Source organism: Macaca nemestrina, chromosome 14 (assembly GCF_043159975.1).
Source record: "Macaca nemestrina isolate mMacNem1 chromosome 14, mMacNem.hap1, whole genome shotgun sequence".
NCBI classification, from domain to species: domain Eukaryota; kingdom Metazoa; phylum Chordata; class Mammalia; order Primates; family Cercopithecidae; genus Macaca; species Macaca nemestrina.
This window is the reverse complement of record NC_092138.1, coordinates 13,225,835-13,240,268: the sequence shown is the minus strand read 5'-3', so window position 1 is coordinate 13,240,268 and position 14,434 is coordinate 13,225,835. Positions and strand designations below refer to the sequence as shown.

General features: G+C 42.7%; 1 protein-coding gene across 10 annotated transcripts in view; it reads left to right on the top strand.

The window, feature by feature from the left end:
- The window catches only part of LOC105498757 (neurotrophic receptor tyrosine kinase 2), a 376,720-nt gene that overhangs the window by 148,403 nt on the left and 213,883 nt on the right, over positions 1 to 14,434 (top strand). The gene's annotated exons all lie outside the window — the stretch shown is intronic.

The following is a 14,434-nucleotide window of genomic DNA, read 5'->3' as shown; positions in this document are numbered from 1 at the left end:
CCCAGTGTTGGGCTGGGTGTGGCGGCTCACATCTATAATCCCAGCACTTTTGGAGGCCAAGGTGGGCGGATCATGAGGTCAAGATTTCAAGACCAGCCTGGCCAACATGGGGAAACCCTGTTTCTACTAAAAATACAGAAATTAGCTGGGCGTGGTGGCAGGTGTTTGTAATCCCACCTACTTGGGAGACTGAGGCAGGAGAATTATTTGAACCCCGGAGGCGCAGGTTGCAATGAGCCAAGATTGCGCCATTGCACTTCAGCCTGGGTGACACCACAAGATTCCATCTCAAAAAAAACAAAAAAACAAAACAACAACAACAACAACAACAAAAAAGCAAAAAAAAAAACTCAGTGTTCAGTGTTAGTGACTTGTGCTTTTTCCAAACTCCCTTCTCCATTTATTGAACTGAGAACAGGTTGCATCTAACATCTGAAGGTCATATGATAATTTGGAGTGGCAGGCGTTTGTCGCAGACTATGCAGGTTTGAATCCCAGCTATGTCCACAAACAATATAATCTTGGGAAAGTTCTTTCACTGCTCCATGCTTCTGTTTCTTCCTTTGCAGAATGAGATGATGGTAATAAGAATAGTACAATATTTACCTCACTAGGCTGTTATAAGGGTTAAATGAGATGGCTCAGGTAAAGCCCTTAGCACATTGCCTGGCAAGTGGGACACTTGGTATTGCTAATAGCTAATACTTCAAAAGAGCTCTGGTTGGCGGGTCGTTGGGTGTATCTCAGTAAATGTCCAAGAATTACAAACCCACTTGCATATCTCGGTCATATGCAGATTGTGTGGTTGCAAATAATGGAAACCAAATGAAAGGAAACTTCACTCACTGGGCCATCCTGGGTGTGGCCCAACCTGTGAAGACCACTTTGAAATTGTTTCAGGAGTTATTAGGATCCTGCTCTTGAATTCTTCTATCAAAGCCAATTCTTACACACTGATTCTGCCTCAAGTTTGATTTTGATAAAATAAGAGGTTCTGATTTATTTGGCCAGTATCCTAACAGTTCCATGAGTTCGAATGATGGTCTGTCATTTGCGAATTCTTAGAGAAATAGCTCTGAATGTCTTACAGTGAATACAGCTGGCCTCACTAGTTCTCATTTTATTAATTCGGAGTTCTTTTTACCATTTCAACAGGGACTGCATTAACTTTAATTTTTGAATTATCTATTGAAAAATCTTTGGCTAAGAATGTAAGTAACAACTTAGCCAGAAGATTGTTTCAAAGAAAAGATAGTTTCAAGTTCCCTCAAGACTTAGAAACAAGTATTCACAGGCAATGAGTTATGAATAACTAGATTATTCTTTTCCTTCCTGAAGTCGTTTCTGGTAATAGCTCTAGGAGGCCACACATGATTGGCCTAGTTGGAACGACTTCATGTTTGAAGTCACAAATTTCATGTTCTTAAAAATACTTCATAATTTGCACTTTTTTTCTTATCATTAAATCTTTTTAAGTGAGTGGCATTGATGTTTTTCTAGCACTTAATTTAGGAGAATTTTACTGTTGCTACCACCTTTCCTAACACATCCTTTAGTGAGCTCTACCACAGGACCTAAGAGGTAATGATAGGTGACAGGCATTGACTTCAAACTTAAGTGCTTCATGATCCTCCCAACAACTTTATGAGGCCAAAGCTATTATTGCCTATATTTTAAAGATTAGGAAACTGAGGAATGGAACCCATGAGGGACTTGCCTCAGGTTACCTAGCTAACAAGTTAAAACTAGGATTTGAATTCAGGCAGGCTGGCTGTAAAGCTGGTGCTCCCGATGTGAACTGGATTCTTGAACTGGGCTGGGGCTAGAGTGAGGCCAGCCAGGTGTCTAGGGCACAATTTGAAAGATGGTGGCAACTCTAAGGTTCATGTAAGTGCCCAGTGGCCATTCCTACTAGCACTGGGAGTTGTGTTATTGTTATAGCAAAGTAGAATTGTGAAGTTAACTGAAGTCACTGGAGAGGCACCCTTTGATCCCAGCAAGTCCTCAGGTATTTGTGCCATGAACAAATCCTTTGCAGATCTTGACTTGCAAGTATGTGGCACAGTAGTGAAATTGGCACATGCATTTTAAATTTTACCTTGTGAAAAAGAGAAGTTGCATCAAGTCTCTATTCACTGCTAATTAGTTAATGAAAAAAACCAGAGCACGTTTGCTTTGTCTGTTGTAACTGAAGATGGATTTGCTGTTTTTGATTGCCTTCGGGTGAATTTTCTCATCACTCTTGAAGTTTAGTACTTCCCATTCTTTTGGAGTAGTCCCTACTCTCCGATGAGTGAACTTGAGGGAAACCTTGCAAGTGGAAAGGGCCTGGTGGGAAAGGGTGTTGAGGACACATCCTGCCACCTCCATGAACAGAATCCAGACGTCAGAACAAGGTGGTGAAAAATGCCTGCGCTGTTCCTTGTGTTTCAAACACCCAGAGGCAGAGCAGCATTGGAGCAGCTTGGTCACTTCGATGTGCCTGTCCTCAAATGTCCTGTCTGGCAGCCAGTAACTGAGAGAGACTGCCAAGGGCACATGCTAATTTTCCAGTCATTTGGTCAAGCCCCATCTCACACGCTACAAGACCCTGGAGCCTGTGTTTACTGAGTTAAAATCTCTGCCTGACCATAAATTATTGAACAGAAAGTTCCCCCCCTCTCTTTTTTAAAATTTTTAACCTGTCGCCAAGGAGGAAAGGAGAAACCTCTTTTGTGTTTATTAACCACGTTTCCATCTCTTTTTAATAATTCTCGTCATGCTGTAATCAGTCGTGCTGAATTATTATATAAAAACATAGGCCACGGCTGTTTGCTTTAAGGATTTTAATTCAGCCTCAAGTAAATTCACGCAATTTCACCTCAAGCCCCTTTAGTAGGGGTAGGAAGTACAGAGTCGCCAGCACTGTTTTACCTTCTGTGAGGAGTTCTAGGTTTGTCACCTGAACTGGGACACAGCCTCTGAGGGAGCTTCCAGGTTTTTCAAAGACTGTTCTCAAGGCAGATTTTCCTCTTTGCATTTACTCGAGGCTGCTGGGTCTTGGGGAGGTTGATTGATTACCTCTCCATCACCCTTGACTCAACTCTGTTGGATTGAATGCCACGTCTAATTACATGCAGGTCTCCTGCTGGCTTCCCAGGGCATCTGACTCTGTGGGGTGCACTGGCAGGTCTCAGGTAGAGGAGACGTTCAGGGTATGTCTGCTGTGTTCCCCTTGTGGAGGTGCCAGCCTTAAACAGGCTCAGTCCTCCCTATCTGGAGTCCTGCAGAATGGCGCCTTCTCTGTGGTTCCAGCTCTCCCTGGGATCCAGCAAAGCTATTTTCCCCTCCTGCATCTCCATTCCTGGTGTTGGTAAGGGCTTCCCACTGTTGTCAGTCTCTGAGTGCCTATTTCCTGTTTGTTTCTTTACCCCGCCCACACCTCTCTGTGTGGCCCTAAAATATATCTCTTCATTTGAACCATATGGGTTGAGTTATTTTTCCTTGACAAAACCCTGAGACATATGTTATGTTCTTTAATATATGATCTCATTTTATCTTCCATCAAATCTCTTCCTACTCTAGTAAATATTTATTAAGTGTCAATTACAGTTGACCCTTTAACAATGTGGGGATTAAGGGCACCAATTCCCTGCACAGTTGAAAATATGAGTATAATTTTTGACTGCCCCCAAACTTAACTACTAATAGCTTACTTTTTTTCTTGCCTTTTTTTTTTTTTTTTTTTTGAGACAGAGTCTCGCTCTGTTGCCCAGGCTGGAGTGCAGTGGTGTGATCTCTGCTCATTGCAACCTCCGCTTCCTAGGTTCAAACGATTCTCCTACCTCAACCTCCCTAGTAGCTGGGACTACAGGTGTGCACCACCATGCCCAGCTAATTTTTGTATTTTTAATAGACATGGGGTTTCACCATGTTGGCCAGGCTGATGTTGAACTCCCAACCTCAAGTGATCTGCCTGCCTCGGCCTCCCAAAGTGCTGGGATTACAGGTGCAGGCCACCATGCCTGGCCAATAGCTTGCTTTTGACCAGAAGTCTTACTAATTCCATAAACAGTTGGTTAATACATAGACTAGTATCTACATATATTTTATGCATTCATGACATATTTAACTTTTAATTTTTTCAATACTTCTAGGTTACAAGGTTCAACTGTTAATTTTTTCAAATTGTTTCAAATCTCCTAAAAAATTCCAATATATTGATTGAAAAAAATGTGTGTATAAGTGGACTTAAGCAGTTCCAACCTGTGTTGTTCAAGGATCAAGTGTATATGTCGGCCAGTGAGCTAGGCACTGGGAGGTACCTCCACAAACCAAGCCGACTCCATCTTTGGCCTTATGGGCTATAGCCTGATGATAATGTCTATAATATTGATACCATTGCTGCCCATAATAAGAGAACAATGGCTTAGAAAGTTAAATGACTTTTCCAAGGTCACACACATCAGATTTGTCTTCCTATAAAATCCCTGCTTCTGGCATTGTTTCTCTGAGGCCAATGGTTTTCCTTTGTCTCTTGGGTGTCTCTAGGCTGCAAGTTCTGAGCTAGCCATAAGACCTCTGTTCTTCATTTTGGTGACTGCAATTCTTCTTGACTTGGTGTAAATGCATAAGGTATCCCTGCCCTTGTAACCTGTTTTCTCTTTTTTTCTTTCCCTTTTATCTGTTTTTTAAAAAGCATTTTCTTCTTTTTCTTCCAGTTCTCTTTTTACTCAAGACAAACACCATATTTATGGTCTTTTCTTTAATTTTCACACTTTAAAATTTTCAAATTGTTGGGTGGAATGTACTTAGCTTGTGTGTTTATGTGTGTGTGCAAGAGAAAGAGAAAGGCTCAAGTAAAGAAAGGGTACAAGAATTTACACACATACACACACAAACACACACACACACACACACCCTTATGGAATAGGAATACCATGTACTTTCAGCTCTATTTGATTAAATGGGAATCTAATCCCCGTACATACACCATTTACCATTATCACCTCCTCAGTGCTCACTGTGCTATAACACTCCAAGCTCTTCTTAAAAAACTTTTCATGTTGTATTTTTTGCTCTTTGTTTTTACTTCCTTATAAATAGCAAGAAGTTTTGCTGAGAAGAAATGATTACAAATCCCAAAAGGTTGGTGTTCCGTTCTGAGCTCCAAGATGTAAGGATTGAGTGGATTTCAAACTTGGCAAAATTTCTGACTTGGCAAATGCTTCCATCCTTATTTATGACAGCTTGGAAACTTCCATTTTCCAGGGTTTATAAATGATGCTGCTGATTTTGTCTCCTTTTTTTATTTTGCTGTGAATTATAAAATAACCAGCCTGAAGGTTTCCTTATAATGTTAACTCTCTTAGCAGAGAGAAAGAGAGAGAGAGAGAGAGAGAGAGAGAGAGACAGAGACAGAGACAGAGACAGAGAGACAGAGAGACAGAGAGACAAAGGGAAGAGAGAATGTGTGTGAATTGTTGTGTTCTTTCTTTTCTTGGTTATGAGGTGCATTTTACATATTTCATAAGCCAATTTACTTCCCTTTTTCTGCCTTTCAACAAAATGAAAATCTAGAAATGTTGAGGTGTGGGATACAGAGAGTGACAACCTGTGGTTGTCATTGTCACCACGAAGGACTTCTTGGCCAGCAGTCCTGGAGGATGATAAATTTCATGTCCAAATAGCAATTTAACATTTGGAATTCTGGGAGCAAGAGAAGTAATGCATAAAGTCTCAGAGAGTTTGTTTCTAGTGGTGTGAATAGGCTATTTCAGGGGTCTCCATGCCCATATTCTTAGAAAATTGTCCAAGTGGAAGAAAAACAAAGAAGTTGTCACCTTCTTTTCCCTTGACCCCCCTCCTCCCCCTGAAGCCTTCTTCATTTTCTTTTTCCCTTTCTCTTACTTCGATACTCAATTCCTCAAAGCCCACTCATCTTAGGTTTCCTCTGCAAGTGCTTTTACCTTTAGATTCATGGGAATACACAGAAATTGGGAGCCTTGATTTATTGGGTAGAATAGACAGATTTTTCCAAATGTGGGCAGTAGGAATTTTCCAGTGCAGAATGTGTCCTCTCAGAAGCAGACACCAAGATGGGATTAAAGCTGCAAAGATTTTTATCATGAGAAACTCTTGGGTGAGAGAAGCAGGGAAGGGAATTGGAGAGCAAGGGTCTCCAAGAGCATCAGACTGCAATGCGAGCAGGACTGTGGGTGAATAAGAGAGGGACGGAGGCTTAGGTCAAGCACCCTCAACTGTTGTTCACTCTAGGGAGTTATTGGCGAGGCTGCTGGGGAGTCTTTGAGTCAAATCAGCCTTCAGAAGACTTCCTTGTCTCCCAGGAGGGTTCTCCCTTTGTATTCCCACCACTCTCAGTCATTGGCTCTGGAGCTTGGCCTCTGTGCAAATGAGGTGATAAATTCCCGAGCTCAGCGTTTGATACCCTTGGTCAACTATGTCCCCTGTCCTTGAAGGTCTGTGAGGTGCATTCTCAACAGTAGACACTGTCTTATCTGAGCTCCACTTAACAGATGTGCTCATTAATTGCTGCTTGCCACTTCTCTGTGAAACACAATGACCAACCTGCACAGCACCCTGGACACTCCTGGCTGAATATCTGGGTTGAGTGCTTACGGAACCTCCCCTTCCTTAAATGACCTACTGTCAGTTTCGTTGGTTAAAAGGGCTTCTACTACAATCATTTCTTTTTTTTTTTTTTAAAGTACCCAGGTTGGGCAAGTCAACATTTTGAAATGTTAAAATGTAATTTTTGAGCTGTAGCCATCCTTTTATTTATGGCAACATAAAACAACATCTGAAACTAAGACCTGTTTTTGTTTTTCTCGCGTACGTGCTAAAACCACGAGTGATTTTATTTCATTTTATGTAGTGTTCCCCGTCAAACAAATTTCCTATCATGACAGCTCTTGTTACTGATTTATATTCTTTCAGAAGAGTGTTTATGGAAGTGTACATCAATGCCTTGCCAGGCATGAGGACAGAGTCAGAGTGGTACAGAGCAATGCATCCTCTTACACAATCACTCACCCCTGGACTTCAGCAGCCCCTGCATTGAATTGTTTTCAAGGAAAATGAGACCTTATTCAGATTCAACCAACTTTATTGAGTACTTTCTATGTGCTAGACTATAGGTTCCTGATTCAAATGACTACAGGTTGGGACAGTCCTGGGCGTGAGTAACGGGGATGGAGGGGAATGCCCCATGCACAGGCTAGGACTGCCCCTAGCCCAGCCCATGTTGGCGTGCAGGAATGAAAACCTAGTGTGCCCAACTCTTCTGATTTTTTTTTAAGACAAGGGGAGATCAGGGTTTTTATGTGAAATTTTCCAGTTTTTAAATGTTGGCAAGACCCTTCACATTTTTTAAGGTCTCTATGAGCCAAACACAACAAGTGTTGATGCCAAATGTTGCCGTTTGTGACTCTCCTGCTGGACATTCTGCTCATAGCTTTCAGAAGTGGTTCCTTTACAACAGCCCTGAGTAGATCCTTATCTTAAGTCAGGCTTCCTGGAAGCCGACGCTGAGATGAGGTTTCACGTGTAAGTAATTTATTAAGGGTGTGCCTGGGACAGGAACGGGGAATCAGGACAGTAGGGGAGGAGCTAAGCAAGAGTATGATTTGAGCCAAAGCCTTGTGGAGGTGGTTTCAGCCATTGAAGTTCAGTCATTTAAGTTGCCACTCAGAGTCATCCCACCCTGAGCTTAGGGAGCTGGGCTTTCATATATGTGCACCTGTCAGTCATTAGCTGAGGTTGCAACAGGCAAAAATGGGCTCCAATAGCTCAAGGGAAGTCCTCCAGAAAAGTGACACAGGTGCTGGATGTTGCCACTGCAGGACACACAATGGCAGTAACAGTGGTTCTGAGAGATCCCTCACGCCCCACCACCAGCGATCTGTGGCTCTCCCTAGTTGACAAGCTGAGCCAGAATTCAGAAACTAATCTTTTGACTCTGTGGCCAGTGCTTGTTGGCACCCTTTCCACCTGCTTCTTAACTGAGATCAGCATGTAGAATTCAGATCATCTTAGACCCTGGCCAATTGGTATGTTGGCCCTGGGCTACTAACTCTTCTTTTCCTCTGGTAATGCACGGAGTGAGGGTGGCATGGCTATTCAGAGGAGGTGGGGCAGCCCAAAAGGAGCAAGAAAGAGGCTCTGGAGCCCCCAGCCCTGTAGGCAGTCCTAAATGGGCTCCCCAGGGAGGCTGAGGCGACTCTCAGTTCTACATTTCTCTTGCTAAGTTTGGCAATTTCTTACCTGTGATACAGACAGTGTTTCCGGGTGCTCTGTGTCCCGGTGAGTTCTGGGCCTATGAGACACACTTGTCCTGCTGCTGGAAAAGTGGGGCTTTTGGGGAAATAGGCCAGCAGCTTCTACGTCTTGCATCATAGTGCCACGGTATGAAGGCTGTTTCCTTTAGAGAGCTTAAAGCTATTCATAGATTTAATTTGGAGATACACCCTCTAAAATCCAACTAATTTCTCTTGAAGGAAATCTATGAGATCTGAGGAGAAAAGGCAGAAGCTACAGCACCATCTGCTAACCAAACACCTCTGGATTTTATGGGTTCCAGAGGCAAAAAGATCAGTTTTATTTTATTTTACTTTTTTAACTGAGTTCATTACATGTGCCCAGACACACCTGCCCTGTCCCTTCTGCTGTGGTGGACAGTTTGCTCATCTTTCCAACTCCTGGATTACCCATGACAGCTTTTCTCTCCCTAGGCTATTGAATGTGGTTCCAAAATCAAGCCAAGTCTTCCTCACCCAAACCTTTCAAACCTATCCATTTTGTGTACCCCCACCCCCTCCACCATCCTCCAGGCCATCTGTAGTTGAGAGGAGCAAGCTGGTCTTCTCTCTGCCTTCTCACCATGCTTCCACTCCCTGAGTCCCACATTATCTTCCCAAGATGTACGCTTGAGCCTTAGGCAACTTGCACAGCTGAGTAGATTAAGTCCAAACTTCTCATGCTTTCACTCCCTGAGTCCCACATTATCTTCCCAAGATGTACGCTTGAGCCTTAGGCAACTTGCACAGCTGAGTAGATTAAGTCCAAGCTTCTCAAAAGAGCATTCCAAGTTCAGGACACTGTCACTCCAGCCATGTTTCCCCACCCACCACCTCTGGTCCACTTCCTCAAGCTGCCCACTGCACTTGGTTTGACCCTCTTCCTGCCACCACCCTCAACTTATTGATTGGGCGACCTTGAACTTGGTACTTAACTCTCCAAGTCTCAGATTCGTCCTCATTAAAACAAGGGTGGAGTGACTAGGAGACTTAAGTGGAAAAAAAGTCTGGCAAGTCATTCAGACAGCATGGCATTCAGTAACGGTAGCAATGACCATAAAAATGATTATCATGATTGTTACCTATCTTCCCATGCACCTAGTAGCTGCCTCAGAATTCTGCACACAGAATGGCACCTTCTTTCCTATACTCCCATATTAATAATCGTGCCATAGTGTTCATCTGGTGAGAGGAGCTTGGGTCTGCTGTTGCTGCATTCAACTGGATTGCTCCAAAGCATGAGACCACATGCCACTCCTGTCAAAGGTGCTACTGTGCTTTCAAAGAAACAAATGAAAAAGATGTGATTCTCAGCTGAGTTCGCTTTTGTTGAATTGTGCGAATGGTTCTGAGTAAAGCTGTGTGGTACCTCATAGTGAAAGGCTCAATCAGAAATAGGGAGCTTCTGAGGCAGAGAAGATCAGTAAAGCTTTAGGATTCTGAATGAAACTAAATTCCACCCCCCATCCATGGACAGCAGAAGCAAATATCTCTAGGGAACTTCCTCAAGATGTGAACCAGGGGCTGCCATAACGAGTTACCGCAAACGTGATGGTTTACAACAGCAGAAATTTATCCTCATTGTTGTGGAGTCCGGAAGTTTGAAAGTGAGGGGTTGACAGGGTAGGTTCCTTTTGGAGGACCTGAGGGCCTCTCTTAGTTTCTGGGGGCAATTCTCAGCATCCTTTGGCTTATAGCTGTATCACTCCAGCCACTGTATCTGCCTTCAGCTCACCTTCTCCCTGCGTCTCCATGTCCTGTCTTCCTCTTACAGAAATTGTCACTAGATTTGGAGCCTACCCTAAATCCATGATAATCTCATCTCAGTGATTTTTAATAACATTCACGAAGACCCTTATTTCCAGGTAAGATTGCTGTCACAGGTTTCAGAGGTTAGGATTGGACATATCCTTTTTACAGGCCACCATGTAACCCACTACCTGGAGAACAGAGTTGAACTGAGAGGTTGATAGCACAATGGAAGGTACATGATATAGATGCCAAGAAGATCTGAGTTCTAATCCCTGTTTGGCCCATGATGTGGACATATCCCCTAACCTCACTAAGTCTCAGTTTTTCCTTTTCTGTAAAAGAGGGATACTAATTTCCACCACATAGCCTGTGAGAATAAGTTAACAATGCAGGTATCTAGTACTTAGTAGATTCACAATATAATTATTGTCTACAGCTATTACCACCACTCATTCATTCAGTTAATAAAAATTTAAATCTCTGGACATCAAGGTGAAAGAGACATATCATATGACTTTTAGTCATAAAAACACTTAGAAGGAGTTTTGTGTTTGTTGAATGAATAAGCAAGTGTTCAGATCTGAAGCCTATCAGAAGTACTTGCTTTGTTCCAAGCAACAGAAGGGAGTTTGGCAGGTCCTCTTATGCACTGTCCTGCCTGCAGGGTGAATGATGATGATGGTGATGCCAGACTTTAAAGGAAGCTCCTATTTTAGATTGGTCTTTATAATCCTTAAAGAATACCATTGCATTATCATTCACTTCAGTAGTCCACATAGGTGGTCATCAGACTGAATTCTGTGGGGAACTAATATCAAGAGGCAACGTGAGGTGTCCCAACTAAAGAAAAAACTTAAAGCACAGAGCAAGGTGGGGCCAGGCAAGTAACAGTTAAAGGGAGGAGAGAGGGGCAACCCCTTGGAGAGTGTGTGTCTTATTTAAACAGGGCAGCTGATAATCACTGGCTCATTCAACCATGCATTTAACCCTTCTGCATGCCTTGGACTGTGCCGAGTGCTGGGGCCACTTGGGTGAGCAAGGCAAGTGCTGTCTTCATGGAGCTTATGTTCTCTGAGCGCAACTCCAGCTCTGGGTGCCACGTGGGAATCCAGGGTTCTCTGAGCGCGACTCCAGCTCTGGGTGCCACGTGGGAATCCAGGGCTTGTTGCTGCCCAATCATCTGCTCTGTAAAGAGAAGAAGCCAGAGGTTATGTGAAATCTCCTGATTTTTAAATGTTGGCAGACAGTGTACGTTTTTAAAGAACACTGTGCAGGCCAGACAAAACTTGCCTTTTGACTCAATTGGGCCTGTAGGCTGCCAATCTGTAACCCTTGGGGTGGAATCTCATGACCTTTGCCTTAAGAAACATTTTTCAAATGTCTGATTTTACGCTAATTCTCTTTTTTCCTGACTTCATTGCAAGCTGCTAATGCTTACTGCTTGTGTCTATGCCCTCCTGGATTTAACGATTCCTCTGTGTTTTCAGCTGAGCTAACCTCAGTCTACCAGCTTCTCCCTTGCAAACCTAAGCCCCATATCTTTGATTACAGTTTTGTGTTCTCTCAAGCTTCTAGAAAGGCTCTGAGCATTGCCCTTTTTCCCTCAACATTTCTTCTCTTGAGAGTCGGAATCTAGTCCAAACCCTTAACTAAACAGCTCATAGATTAGAGCTGCTTTTAAGCCTTCCTTTCGGACTTTGCCATTCCAATTTTCACAGCCATTGAGTTGCGTTGACTCCCAACCTTAGGTGTGATATTAATTTCTCTCAGAGGGACATGGATTTAATAGACTTTTTAATTAACATTTTGCAGAATTGGAGCTGTCATTCTTTATGGCAGACTGATACAAATGTCTATAATTACATTTTTGGCATTACATCTGGGGAAAAGTCTAGAAATGTTTGTTTTAACCCCTTCCTAAAACATGCTGATTTATGGGCAGGCCTCTGTATGCACACCTCTAACAGGCCCAGTTGTCATGACAACACAGAACATCATTTGTCAAAGAGCTATAACTTCATTATATGTTGAAGCTGAAAATTTATCTTTTAGAATGTATTTTTATGACAGGGAAATTTTGCATTTCCATAGATATGCTTCTTCTCCCTAATTCTGCTTGTCTTTAGGGAGATTCGGGATTCAGGTGAATATTTTCTAGAGAATAAGACAAACCTCCTACCTTTCGTTCTCTCCCCCATCCCAGATGAATTACTGTATTCATTCCAAAGAGAACTCAGATGGACTCATTAGTACAACACAACAAAGGTAAAATTGTATGCCAAGTGTCTCTAACTAAATATGATTTTTGTTTCTTTTAAAACATTAACATTTTATTGGTTGATTACTTTTGGCAGTAAAGTTCAAAGAAAGGGAAGAAAGAAAATGTCTGTAAATCCTTCCTACAAGCTGGAGAAAGTGAAATATTTAGTTATTATATTTCCTTGTGTGATGTGTGATTCACAGATTGAAACGTCAAAGCCGATTAAAGGGGCAGGCAAATATATAAATTAGTGCAGTAGGCTCCTGGGGGTTGTATCAAAAGGAATGCCGCATGCCTTCTCTGAGGATAGCAGCTTATTAGTGTTTACTGACAAATGTGGACCATTGTACAGGATTGTTTGTTTTATTAATTTTTTAAAAGAAGCCAGAAATCTATGGTGGTTCCTTTTTTGTTTGTTTATTTGTTTTGAGATGGGGTCTTGTCACCCAGGCTGGAGTGCAGTGGCAAGATCTCAGTTCACTTGCAACATCCACCTCCCAGGTTCAAGCAATTCTCATGCCTCAGCCTCTCCGGTAGCTGGGATTACAGGTGGGTGCCACCATACCTGGCTAATTTTTGTATTTTCAGTAGAGACGGGGTTTCACTGTGTTGGTCACGCTGGTCTTGAACTCCTGACCTCAAATGATCCGCCTGCCTCAGCCTCCCAAAGTGCTGGGATTACAGGTGCAAGCCACAGCACCTGGCCCAGAGATCAATTTTCACATGAAATTTTCTAATTTTAAAATGTCTTCAGGTCGTATGAATGTGTATTTTTTTATTTGTTTGTTTTTTGGTTTTGGGGGTTTTTTTTAAAGCAGGTAATAGTCAAACAAAGCATATCTGAGGACAGGTTCACTCCATGGACTCCTAGATGTGGTTTCTGTCCTAACGAATGCTACACAACAGCTTAGAATGGTTTTGTTTCTCTAAACAAAATGACCAAATCAATCATTGCGCTCTCCAGGCCTTCTCAGGATCTGGCGTGTTGAGTGTTCTGTCTGTTGGTCTCTTAAGGGGTGATGTTCCGCCCGTTTGCATGCTGGGCTGTTGTTGGACTCTGCACCACCCAGGAGAGGAGACAGTGAGAGAATCCCACCTGCTCCTCGCCGATATGCCAAGATGGATGGCGGGGGTACATCAGATGCCTTCTGGGATTGTTCAGGGATTTATGATGCTCACTTTTTGTTTTTGATGGATGGGGTCATTTAATCCTCTCCACTAAACCCCATCTTTTTCTTTTGTATTGAGAACTCCTGGACTGCTGCTGCCTTTTCACAAGGGATCGCAAAGATTTTCTTCCCTCTTACTGCATTTGAGAGTGTTTTGTTTCTCATTCATCAATGAGGGTAAAACACTAGTAATTCTTGGGAATAAACCATCAAAAACATCTGGGGCAAAGCTTCCCTGTGGGTATTACTGCGCCAGAGTAGGAGCAGTTTAGGGAACACCCCCTTCTCTCCAAATCCTCCTGTGGTGGACATCTATCACCTATCACCTCGCTGGCTGAAAGTTAGATTTAAGACATGTTGGCATTCATATAGAATTATGCTAAGTATGGAAGCCTCACAGTGGCTCTGGCAACAACAGCAGGTCAAGACATGCTTCATGCTTCTTCTCACCTTTCCCAGGCCGCCTCATGATGCCTTTCACACACCCTAGGCACAAGTCTGTCCTTGTTTACCCTCACATTCTTGTATACCCTCACGTTCTTGTATACAGTTTCCTGTACACAGAATGTTGTGCAGCATCGCATCTCATTTTAACCCACACAGGGCTTTATTGATCCTTTATGGGCATTTAAACATTAGCACCACTGGTTAGAAGTGTGATAGAAACAGTCTCCCAATAAGTAGCTTTTAGAAACTGGCACAGGTTTGGGTTCCTTATTATTTTCCTGTTTCCTTATTATGCTTTAGAGCAGCCTAAGGGTGTGTGTGTATGTGTGTGAGCATGCGTGCGTGTGTGTGTGTGTGTGTGTGTGTGTGTGATTTTGGCTTAATTTTTCTTTTTATGAACTGTTCTTAGCCTATAAGAGAGAAAGGAGATGTTATAAATAAGATACATTATTGAACAAAATATGCTGACACCCTATGCCAGGTAGAGGCAGTTGAATCTCCAAAGCTTTTCT